Below are 13,189 nucleotides of genomic sequence, written 5' to 3'. Positions count from 1 at the left end.
GTGGGAGCTCCACCCAGGCAGTGGCATCGGATGGCTGGCCCCCACATTGGCTGTGGATGATAGGGGGGTTTCCCGCCTCAGAGCCTAGCAGTGCTCGGGAGCCGCCACCATCTTGGCCTCCCCTCTCAGCCTCGCTGTCTCGGTCCGGGCTCGGAATGAGCTCTTTCTCTGCCCTGTGAAGCTCCCAGCTGCATCCGCTTAAAATCGCGCGCTGGGTACCGGCATCTCTGGGTGTTTTCACTGGGTGCCGCATGCCATGATGGACAAATTCACGGGACTCATCGCGGCCACGCCCCCACTAAAAGGTTTTTGATTCCATTGCTTAGTCTGTGACTAGATGTATCCCAGCATTATAATATTTACAGATCCGCTCTACAATTGAGATGCGTATATGTGTTTCTACACATCTTAAATTTGCCCTCCGATGTAAGGAGTCTTTATTGTTTTAGACTGTCTGACATCCATTTTAAACACATTTTTACATATCTTAAACCAATCTGGATTTGCTAGTTATTGTCTTTTTATATTATTGATGTGATGATGGGCTTTTAGAATTCTTTCTTTTTAATGATCGAATACAACTATCATAATTTAAGATCTCAATTCCATTCCTGGTGCCAGAAATTAGGTGGAACATGTTCTTTCAAATAGTGCATATATCTTATATACACAACATTGTTAGGTACTTTGTTACATTATTTCTTAGGCCCTTATTACGTGTTTGGTGGTCCAACAGACCTCTGAACCCGTGGTGGTGGTCTGCCAGCTGCATTTGGACTGTGCGATACCAAAGGGGATGATGGACGGAGCGTTTTAGCAAATCAAACACTCACCCCCAGTCAACTGATCTGGATTTAATCCATCATCATTCTTTAGCTCACTCCACCACCTCAGTTCAGACATGGCCATATTCAAAACAGTCTGACCCTGTACCTCATGGGAACAGCCCAGCCCGAACTGCCAAGCCATGTCTTCCCTGGACCAGAAACAAGCTTCCTGGGACCGGTTTTGGGTTCATAACCCTCATCAGCCAGGCTATCTTGAATCCAGTGGCAAAGTGAGCAAGGGACCCATGTCTGGGCATTCTCTGCCAACTTAGGGCGAACAAAGTGATACCAAAGGGGCAGTTCGGGCTGGACTGTTCCCATGAGGCACAGGGTCAAGACTGATTTGCATATGGCTGGGTTCAAACTGGAATGGCATGGTGAGCAAAAAAATGATGGATTTAGGCCCAGATCTCTGTACTGGGGTGAATGTATGACATTGTTCTGCATTCTGTCCATCAACTGTTGTTTTTGCATTTGTCACCCCGAGTGGGACGGGTATGGTCAGACGTGAGTCCCATGCTCTCCATGCCACTGAAATCAAGCTATCCTGGTTGGAGAGGGGTGAAACCCCGAAACCGGTCCTAGGATGCTTGGTTACAGTCCAGGGAGGACCTGGCTTGGCAGTTCAGGCTGGACTGTTCCCATGAGGCACAGGGTCAAGACTGATTTGCATATGGCTGGGTTCAAACTGGAATGGCATGGTGAGCAAACAAATGATGGATTTAGGCCCAGATCTCTGTACTGGGGTGAATGTATGACATTGTTCTGCATTCTGTCCATCAACTGTTGTTTTTGCATTTGTCACCCCGAGTGGGACGGGTATGCTCAGACATGAGTCCTGTGCCCTCCTTGCCACTGGAATCAAGCTATCCTGGCTGAAGAGGGGTGAAACCTCAAAACCGGTCCTAGGATGCTTGGTTACAGTCCAGAGATGACCTGGCTTGGCAGTTCGGGCTGGACTGTCCCCATGAGGCACAGGGTCAAGACTGATTTGCATATGGCTGGGTTCAAACTGGAATGGCATGGTGAGCAGAAAAATGATGGATTTAGGCCCAGATCTCTGTACTGGGGTGAATGTATGACATGGTTCTGCATTCTGTCCATCAACTGTTGTTTTTGCATTTGTCACCCCGAGTGGGACGGGTATGCTCAGACATGAGTCCTGTGCTCTCCTTGACACTGGAATCAAGCTATCCTGGCTGAAGAGGAGTGAAACCCCGAAACTGGTCCTAGGATGCTTGGTTCCAGTCCAGGGAGGACCTGGCTTGGCAGTTCAGGCTGGACTGTTCCCATGAGGCACAGGGTCAAGACTGATTTGCATATGGCTGGGTTCAAACTGGAATGGCATGGTGAGCAAAAAAATGATGGATTTAGGCCCAGATCTTTGTACTGGGGTGAATGTATGATATTGTTCTGCATTCTGTCCATCAACTGTTGTTTTTGCATTAGGACTGTGGCAGTTGGACCGCCCCAGGACTGCTGCTGTCTCCAGGGATCCACGATCCCTGCAGTGGCACAATGGTATGAGGACCCTAATATGATGGTGGTGCCACTTTAGCACCACCAAGAATATTAAGAGTTTCCTCACTGCCACACTTTTCAAAAGTGGGGCGGTGAAGAAACAAAGGGGGCCCTGTTGCCTCTGTGCCATTGAGTGCATGCCAGGGGGCATATGTGTTACCCCCCTGTGTACATGCACCCCCAGTTCCTTCAGGGCATGGACTTGACAGTCCATGCCCTGCAGGAACTGCCTTTGATGCTCCCATTGCTCTGCCTTTTTCAAAGGCATCGCAGTGGGACCGCCAAAGAGCCACCCACCAAAGTAAAAATAAGTCATACTCTTGCAGGCAGTCTTTAATGGCTTTGGCGGTCTTGGAGTGGGGTGGCAGGGTGGCGGCCCCACTCAGAGACCCCCAAAGTCGGAATAAGACCCTTACCGTTTATCTGGTTCTGGACATCCATTCTCAAACATCCTGTTCATTCTCCAAACATATTGCATCTCACAATCTGTATTTAACCCCAGTTTAATAGACTTCAACCTTGCAATGAAGAGTACATCTTACCTTCTTAGTTAATGTTCTGACAAGGGACTGGCTTTAAGAAACCCAATGGCATGAAACCTAATATTTGCATCTCTAAAAATGTCATAAGTGATATTACAGTTTGTCAACGGGGCATATCTACATCACCAATTTGAGTTGCACGTATATGTTCCATACTGTATTCCTTAAGCATATAGGTGCAAAAAGCATATACCCCATACATCTTTCCATATATTGAAATTACTCTATAAATCAAAGATTTTGTTTGCCAATATATGAAGTCCTTGACCTAGTAATTTGTCTATGTGTTACATTGAAACATTTTGCATCCATGTACCATGTCTGCATGTGCCAAATATGCCACATTTGAAAAAGCTTAATCTGTCCATTTGCATGGATACCTCGAGCAAGCACAAATGTATAACCTCCTTCTATCTTCAGTCTTAGGCTAGTTGATAACACACTGTTGAGAACGGGGCTCCCCTGTAGGAGATTCAGTATTTTTTCGGAATGCAAGACAGTAATCAATCAATCAATCAATCATAGCATTTATAAAGCGCACTACTCACCCGTGAGGGTCTCAAGGCTCTGGGGGATGGAGAATGCTGGTACTGCTCGAAAAACCAGGTTTTGAGGAGTCTCCTGAAGGTCAGCAGGTCTTGGGTCTGCCGCAGGTAGATGGGCAGGGTGTTCCAAGTCTTGGCAGCGAGGTGGGAGAACGATCTGCCACCGGAGGTCGCTCTTCGAATGCGAGGGTCTGTGGCGAGGGCGAGGTCGGCGGAGCGGAGCTGGCGGGTGGGGGCGTAGAAGCTGAGTCGTCTGTTGAGGTACGCTGGTACGGTGTTGTGGACTGCCTTGTGTGCGTGGGTGAGGAGCTTGAAGGTTATCCTATTGTTGATGGGGAGCCAGTGCAGGATCTCAGGTGGGGTGTGATGTGGCTGCGCGAGAGATGTCGAGGATCAGGTGTGCAGAGGCGTTCTGGCTGTGTTACAGCCGTTTCAGGATATTGGCTGAGGCTCCTGCATAGAGGGCCTTTCCATAGTCCAGCCGGCTGCTGACGAGGGCCTGGGTGACCGTTCTTCTAGTTTCGGTGGGGATCCACTTGTAGATCTTGCGGAGCATGCGGAGGGTGTTGAAGCAGGAGGAGGAGACGGCGTTGACCTGCTTAGTCATGGAGAGGGTGGAGTTGAGGATGATCCCTAGATTGCATGCGTGATCGGTGGGTGTTGGAGCTGTTCCCAGTGAGGTCGGCCACCAGGAGTCATCCCAGGCCGAGGGGTGGACCCGAGGATGAAGGCATCCGTCTTGTCTGAGTTCAGCTTCAGCTTGCTGTTCCTCATCCATTCGGCGATGGCCTGCATTCCTTCGTTGAGGTTGGTTTTGGCGGTCCTTGGTGAGGGAGAGGATCAGCTGGGTGTCATCGGCGTAGAAGATGATATTGAGGTCGTGGAGTCGGGCGACATGGGCGAGTGGTGCCATGTAGACGTTAAATGGTGTTGGGCTGAGGGATGAGCCCTGGGGTATGCCGCAGATGATCTCGGTGGCTTCGGAGCAGAAGGGGGGCAGGTGGAAGCTCTGTGTTCTGCCAGAGAGGAAGGAGGTGGTCCAATCCAGGGCCTTCTCTTGCATCCCGGCGTCGTGTAGGCGTGTGCGTAGTGTGCGGTGGCAGACCATGTCAAAGGAGGCTGATAGGTCCAGGAGGATGAGGGCTGCGGTTTCTCCATTGTCTAGCAGGGTCCTGATATCATCGGTGGCGGCAAAGAGGGCAGATCGGTGCTGTGGTTGCTGCGGGACCCGGACTGGGACGGGTCCAGAATGCTGTTTTCCTCGAGGTAGCGGGTCAGTTGTTTGTTGACGGTCTTCTCGATGAGCTTTGCCGGGAACGGGAGCAGGGAGATGGGCCGGAAGTTCTTGAGATCATTGGGGTCCACCTTGGGTTTCTTGAGTAAGGCGTTGATCTTGGCGTGTTTCCAGCTCTCCGGGAAGGTTGCTGTCTCGAAGGAAATGTTGATGGCCTTCAGGAGATGGGGTGCGATGGTGGCGCTGGCTTTGTTGAAGATGTGGTGCGGGCATGGGTCTGACGGAGAGCCGGAGTGGACGGTGTTCATGATCTTGATGGTGTCATCGTCATCTATGTTGGTCCAGGAGAGCAGGCGGTTGGTGCAGATGGTGGGCATGGGGGTGGAGGTCTCAGTGGTTGTCGGGGCGGTCGTGGCATTAAAGCTGTCGTGGATGTCCGCGATCTTGCGATGAAAGAAGGTGGGCAGCTCGTCACACAGGTCTTGCGAGGGTGGGATGTTGTTGGTATTGGAGCTGGGGTTGGAGAGTTCCTTCACGATGTTGAAGAGCTCTTTGCTGTTGCGTGCGTTGTTGTCTAGGCGGGCTTTGAAGGAGGCCCTTTTGGCGGATCTGATGAGGTGTTGGTGTCTGCGGGTGATGTCCTTGTAGGCTGCGTAGCTGTTCGTTCACGGTGCCAGTTCTTCTCTAGCTCTCGGCAGGTTTGCTTGGAGGCCTGGAGGTCTTCAGTGAACCAGTTGGCTTTCTTGCTGGTGTGGCTGTTGGAGGGTTTCTTGAGCAAGGAGAGGGTGTTGGCACAGTCGTCGATCCACTGTCTGAAGTTGCGGGCGGTGGAGTCGGGGTCGCTGGGGTCAGCAGGTGGGCTCTGGGTGAGGGTGGTGGTTAGCTGGTCTTCGGTGACCTTGCTCCAGCATCGGCGAGGCATTTGTAGGGTGCGGTGGTGCATTGTGGGTTTCCAAAAGGTGAAGCGGATGCAGCAATGGTTGGTCCAGTGGAGTTCAGTGGTGTGGTTGAAGGCAACGTGGGGGCTTGCGGAGAAGATGGGGTCAAGCGTGTGGCCGGTGGAGTGGGTGGGTGTTGTGTCGAGTTGTCTGATTCCGAGGCTGGCCAGATTGTCGATCAGGGTGGTAGAGTTGGTGTTGTTGTTGTTCTCGAGTTGGAAGTTCAGGTCCCCGAGTAGGAGGTTGTCCATGGAGGCGAGGGCGTGGGTGCTGACGAGGTCGGCGATGGAGTCACTGAACTGTGGTTGGGGTCCGGGGATCTGTAGATGAGGGTACCTCTGACGGTGGTGTTGGGGTCGGTGTGGATCTGGAGGTGCAGGTGTTTGGCAGTGCTGAGGGTGTCATCGGTGTTGGTCGAGACTCTGAGGGTGTTCTTGTGGACAATGGCGATTCCTCCTCCCACTCTGTTGGTGCGGTCTCTGTGGGTGACATTGTAGCCTTCCGAGATGGCTATGGCGATGTCGGGTGCCGAGGAGGGGTTTAGTCAGGTCTCCGTCAGAAAGACGACATCTGGGGAGTTCGAGTCGAGTAGGTCCCAGAGTTCGAAGGCGTGTTTGCGGACGAAGCGGGTGTTGAGAAGAATGCATCTGAGGTGGTTGGGTTCTTTCCTGGTGGGTGCGTTGGCGGGCCGGGTGCTGGTGAAGCTGCAGTTCCGGCAGGAGAAGGGTCCTTGGGTGCGCTTCGGGGCAGCCTGGCAGCAGGTGCATGATCGTCTGGTGTTGAGTGCGAGGAGGGTGCTGGCATCATAGCGGTACCGGGTGTTGTGGCGGTCCTGGGGGCCAGGGGTACTGGAGCTGGGCGCAGTCCAGGCGCGGACGGGCGCAGATGGGCTTGCCTTAGGCACTCCTTCGGCGCACCAGTGGCGCGGCCTCCATATAGGGGAGGTGGGAGGGAAGAGCAGCTGGGAGGTGGGAGCGGGGCGGCGAATGGGCGAGCAGGGGGGTAAGGCTGCAGGGACGCAGTGGCGGGAAAAACGGGTGGAGGACGGCGGTGGGAACAGAAGGCACAGAAAATGGCGGGAGGGAAAGAGAAAAAGTGAATCGGGCAATGCAAATCAGGCAAGTACAACCAAAGCAAAAGACAAGTACCACCAAAGCAGTACAGCAGCGTGGGGAGCGACCTGCCTGAGAGCAGGGTCAAAGGTCGTAATGATTGCACTCAGAGATCAATAACATAGACTTGTTTTAGTATAGTTATCAGTAGTAATTCTCTGTATGCAAGCGTCTCCTTGTATTATTACATTTTATGATTTCTTTATGGTTCTAACCATGTGCTCAAAATCTTTTTTTCATTTCCTGAATATTAAAGTCTTTCTTCTCGCTGCAGTGCCTATATTACATTACGCAGTGGCCATTTTCTTATGTTTGGGATGATACCTTTGTGCATGTAAAACTGTTTTGCCTGGAGCATCCTTGCGATGTAATCAACTGCCATACCCTTGGTTAGTTAACAAATTTTACCATCTTGATATATAATCTTATCTCTTCTTGTAAATCTGAAAATGTAAGCATTACTTTTAAAAAATGGAAACATTTTTCACTGGTTTGGGATGGTAGCTAGCCAGATCAGGAGGACATCATTTATGTACTTTCCCTGCAGAATATGTTACAATGCAGATATCTGGTGGCCCGAGTTCATGCCCTCTCAAATCAGTCATAAAGAGGTTGTTATAAGGGGAATCACCTCTAGTGCTCATGGCCATTCTACTTCTCTGCTTGTACAAGATGTCTTTAAGTGGGAACATGTTGTTGTTCAGCTAAATTTACAATGCACTTGTGTTGTCTTTGAGTCACATGGGCAAATGCAAGGCAGAACATTTACAAAGTCATGCAATCTATATTTGCATAGTCTTGAGCTACTTTTCACTTACAACGCAGTGCCTTGCACTGCCTTGCTTTTCCCTGTACGGGTAGGCGTTACATAGGTGGAGCATGGGCACCCATTTGTGTATTTTGATGCAAACCCAGATTTACTAAAGTCATTAAACCTTGTTTTGCTCCAAAATGGTGCACCTACCCACCTTTGGCGTCACAAGGAGAAACATCTTTATTTCTCCTTGCTACATCCTCATTGCAAGTGTGTTGCATTCTGAAGCACACATACAAAGTGGAATAAACCTCTAAAAATTGCCGTTGGACTGGAAGGCATGCCTTCCTACACAAAATTCCTAGCCACAATGAAGGTACCCCTGCAACATGGTGCAAGGGTGCGCCAGTGAAGGGAAGAGCTGAACAGCGCTATATCTTTGTAAATATTGCATAGTTCAGCTGTTTCCCATTCATGCAAGGCAGGCCAGCAACATTCCTTTGGCACTGTGTTGCTTCAACTATCAGTAAATATAGCCCTATATATTTTCTAAGATGGTATGAATTAAGGAATCTGTTGGTGCAAGCCAGACCTTCTTTAACTCCACTAGTTGGCCAGTAGAACTCTGCAAACATGATGTTTGTCATAATTTTAGGATTTCATTTCCAAAACACGGCAATTCCCCCCAATCTCCCTCAAGCAGGAACGTATCCCTGCCAACGTCTGACCCCCAAATCTGTCCATTGTAGTCTACTAAGTGTGGAGGTACCAGACATGCCCCAGCTTTTTAATGGTTCAAGGGTCTACAGGCGATAAACTGGGTGCCGCGCATTTCACAACATTGGAAACTAACTGCAAGCAAAATGCTAGTTTATGCTACTTGTGTTTTGGTTGCAGGTATCACCACATATGTTTTTCACATCGGGAAAATCTAAGGTTTGTATTGCTAGGTGCCAAACCTCACTCACTCTGTCTGGATAGCTGGGAAATGGCGCTGAACATGACGTTTGTCAGATTTTTTGCATTGTTCCCAAAACATGGTAATTCTGTTCAGTCTGACCATGAGACACTAACAGACATGCATGGATTTGCTATGGGTTTTGGGTGCCCTCAGGCAATAAATTAGGTACACTTCTTATGGGCAATTGAGGAAACAACTGAAAGTGAAATGACGGTTTAGGACTGCCACACACCTATATTTTTGACATGTATACAGCATAAGGTTTCTATCACCAAACTGTCTTTGTCATAACTGACTGACGAAGAGCTGAAAAAGACATGTTTGCAGCATTTTCATCCAGAACATGTAAGCTTTCTTCAGTTTCCCTCTAACTTTTTGCCTTCAGGTCTTCTGTTTTTGCTGGTCTTTGGACCCTGCACATTGTACAACTGCTAACCTGTGCTAAAGTGCTTATGCTCTCTCCTCAAAATATGTTAGATTGGCTTATACCCAATTCCATATTTAATGTACTTGTAAATCTGTAGTAAAGTGGAACTACCTGTGCCCAGGGCCTTTAAATTAAATGCTACTAGTGGACTAGCCGCACTTGTTGTGCCACCCACTTAAGTAGCATCTTGAACATGTCTCAGGCCTACCATTGCAGCCTGTGTGTATGCCATTTAGACCTGCCAAAATAAAACTTTTGCCAGGCCAAACAAATCCCTTTTAATACACATGTCACCCCTAGGGTAAGCTGCAGTGTATTTAAATAGTTTGACATGTACTTTTGAGTTTTAAATGCCCTGTTAGTGAAAAACTCTTAAATTAGTTTTTCATTACTGCAAGGCCTACCTCTCCCATAGGATAACATTGGAATTACCTTCTGGAAACAGGTAACCAATTTTATTTTGTGTTGCTGGAATTGTAATGAAAAATCCTAACATATGGTGAAGCTAAATTTGAAATTACAATTTTGAAAATGGCACTTTAAAAAAGTGGACTATTTCCTGCCGCAGCCCTTTGGTGCCTGCAGCCTACCTCTGGTTCACATGACTGGGTGTAGTTGACAGTTGGGCATTGTGTATTCCTCCTAGACCACCACACACAATGGGGAGTTTAGGCGTGACTGGATGGGCCATCACTACAGGATGGGTGGGAGGAGCTTACACTTGAAAAAGCTGTGTCCTATGTCCACACAAGGGGCTGCATATCCCCTGTATTTAGTCTGGAGCCAGGGCCATGAAGGCAAGGCATCAATGCACTGCAATGACATGCCTCTAGAAGTTTCTCCCCACTTCAAAGGCACAACTGGGAATAAATACTGGACCTCAGACACCAACTTCTACACTTCTGGACCTGTGGATGCTCTGCCAGGGAGAAGGACTGTTGTGCTGTCCTGCAGTTCTCTTGTTTGCGTGGGAAGAACTGGACCTGCATATCTTGGATCCAGTAGAACTGGCTTATCTCTACTGATATGCGGTGCAAACCCAAGCAGAACAGACGCATTGCAGCTGCTGTATGGATTTGATCGTCGTAAAGAACTGCATCGCCTCTGCATCTTCAGCTCCTCACACCACTCTGCAAATCAGGATTTAAGCCACTCTGTTCAGCGGGCCTACCTGGGTCCTTGTAGCCAGCCCATGCTCCATCGCAGTTGTCCTTAACTTGTGACTTCGTCCCGGCCTGGCCAGACCAGATATCCACAGTTGGTACTTTGTGGCACTATTTTCACTGACATCTTTTAAACTTGCGTATATCTCTACTCCTATTAATTGCATTTTTGTCATTGTGGCCGTGGGATCCTTTTTGTGTCATGTTTTTCACTTTATTACTGTTTGAAGTGTTGCACGAATACTTTACCCATTGCCTCTGGGTTAAGCCTGAATGCTCTGTGCCAAGCTACCAGAGGGTTTGCACAGGTTAATTTAAGGTTGACTTATGCCTCACCTGACAAGGATTGTGGTTGCTGCTTGACTGAGGCTCACACCCCAGTCAACTAACAACCCAATTTCTTCCACTGACTGATACAATGATTTCTATGTGATAAGAATTGGTGGCATCCATGCAAGCAAGACAATCAATGTATTTTCCAGGAGTCTACTTTTCTGACATTATTTTGATTTTTTTCATTGTCTAAGAAAAAGACCAAAGCACAATGATTCCTTCCAGGGTCACAGAAACCCCAGGAAGGAGCAAAATACTGATTAGATTTTTTTCTTAGCATAAGAAACTCAAGCAGCATTTTGCTGTTCTCTGGTGCACAGATGTATGTTTCTGTATCTCAGCAAGAAGTGAGTTGTACTCTTGGCTTAACCTAAGAAAAATCCAAACAGGATCTAATGCCACTCAAAAAATATACTCTAAGCGCCACGCAACAAATTTGAACAATCTTGTTGCACATTACCACTTCCATAAACCTGCTTTCAAAATACAATGCTGAAAGGTGTTCCAGTAAAAAATATTTAGTGATCTGGCCCTTAGTGTCTATTTTTTACTTCCAGTAGTACTTAAATTGTAGCCAGCTATAGACAAGGAACAGGAAGTAGAAATCATACTTGTCTCTGGTGATGATGTATTGCCTGCCCTCTAATTTCCCTTTTTCAGTTGGAAGTAAAACTATAAATGATTTACAAGAAATTATCTTGTAGTTAGTTTATGTAGATATTTGTATTTTTGCAAATTTCTTTTATGGCATTAAAAAACCAATTCTATGGGGGAATTTAAATGGGCAGAGAGGTTGGTTGTGGATGGAACATATTTTTTGTTCTATACTGCAGTATGTGTGTTGCTGGAGATAAAATATGAGGAATGCATTGTCATGAAACTATGTGCGCTAGGACCCTTGCGGTTCTGGGTGATCTCAACAAGGAATTATGTAACTTGCTGGGAGGTGTTAAGGTGTGGCTATTAACGGTCAGAGCATAATGAGTATGCAGTGTGTGAGTATATGCTGAGGAATAAAGAAGTACAATCCAGATGCCTCAATTTTTGGTCTTGTGGCACTTCTCTTACTGATTTGAATGTTGAGGTAGGTGCTTAAAGTGTGACGAGTCCTGTGTGAGGGACTTTCCGGGACGATGCACTGTCACCAGATCCCCTTTGCAAGTCACAACCCACATAGGATTGAAAGCAAACAAAGTGTCTATTTTATTCTTTCATTTCTGCTTGACCAGGACCCAGTCACTTCATCGATTGCTATTTCCTGTGTTCATCAATGGCGATCAGTAAATGTTTTCATCTGGTACTTCCCAGAAGAGTCCGTGACACAAACCTTATCTGCATTCAAGGATCAGTGCAGCTTAGTTCCGATGGCTCTCCCAAATAGTAAGGTGGCAGGACTCTCACCAGTTGTGGAGTGAGGAGTTGAATGATACGCACAAAGGGCTTGACAAAGGGACTGGTTTAACTTGATTCCCTCCATCAATGCTTGTTGAATTACCCATTTGAGGGTACTCATGAATCGTTCTACAACACCATTAGCTTGGGGATACATACATGTGCTCTTTTGATGCTTGACATTTAGTCTGACCAGAAATTCTTTTAATTCGTTGGTATTGATTGGAAGACCATTGTCAGATTTGAGAATGTCAGGGATATTCCATGCTGCAATTATGTCATACAGACGCTCAATGACCTTGTCATGGGTAGTTGACGATAACTCCTCTACTAAAGGAAAACGTAAATACTTATCAGTGACTACCATGAGATGATGACTGTATTCTAAAGGTCCAAACAAATCTACTGCAATTCTTTCCCATGCATGTGAAGGAAGGTCAGATATTGTCAATGGGTGCTGTGTCACATTAGGAGAAAGACAGTTGCAAAGATGGCATTCTTTTATTTCCCTCTCCACTCGCTCATCTAGGTGTGGGAACTACACTCAGTCTCTTAGGACTCTTTTGGTGGTTGCAATGCCACAATATCCTTCATGAGCTGGTTTAATGACTTACTGTTTGAGGCTCTCAGGTATGAGGATTTGTAAGCCTCTAAATACAACACATTCCTTGGTAACTGACATTTCCTCATGTACATTTTTGAATTTCTAAAATTCCACTGCGTCAGCAAAAGGTCGAGCATGCTTCTTCCATGACAGAGTTGAAATTATGTCTTTGAGGATATGCATGTCCTTATCGGCATTAGCAGCAGCAATGATCTGTGCAATGGATAGGGCTGCTAGTGTGCTGGACCTCACAATGAAGTTAATGTACTCCTCAGCTGTTTTGGATGTTGAACTGTGCCGCTATAACGGTACTTGTGAACAGTAATCAGTAGGCTTCTCATCTTTACTTGGCTTGTGTCCAGTTGCATAGTCATAATCTTTCAGTTGCAACACCCACCTCTCACTGTGAGGAGGCGTATTGCTTTTGGGCTTCCAAAAACAGTCAGCAGTGCTTGGTGATCTGTAATGATAGTGAACCATTTTCACTATAGAAATACATTAAAATGTTTGCAGACCCACACTACACCCAGGCTCCTTTTCTGGCTGAGAATATGCATTTTCTCAGTCAGACAGGCTTCGACTAGCATAGACCTCAATGTGTCTCTGAGCATTTGGATGACCATTATGCTGAGCAATGATTGCTCCTAGCTGCACTGGGCTCATATTGGCTGTGATCTCAGTATGTAGCCTGAGGTAAAAATAGGCCATCTCAATTGCATTTTCAATTGCAAATTGTATTCTTTTGAAAATGTGATCACATTCAGCAGACCACTGGAAAGGGAAATCTCATTTGATCAAGTCTCCCAATGGGGTACTCACAGTAGTAAAGTCACAAA

The sequence above is a fragment of the Triturus cristatus genome, chromosome 5_1 (genome assembly GCF_964204655.1).
Source record: "Triturus cristatus chromosome 5_1, aTriCri1.1, whole genome shotgun sequence".
NCBI classification, from domain to species: Eukaryota; Metazoa; Chordata; class Amphibia; order Caudata; family Salamandridae; genus Triturus; species Triturus cristatus.
This window is presented reverse-complemented; position numbering follows the sequence as displayed.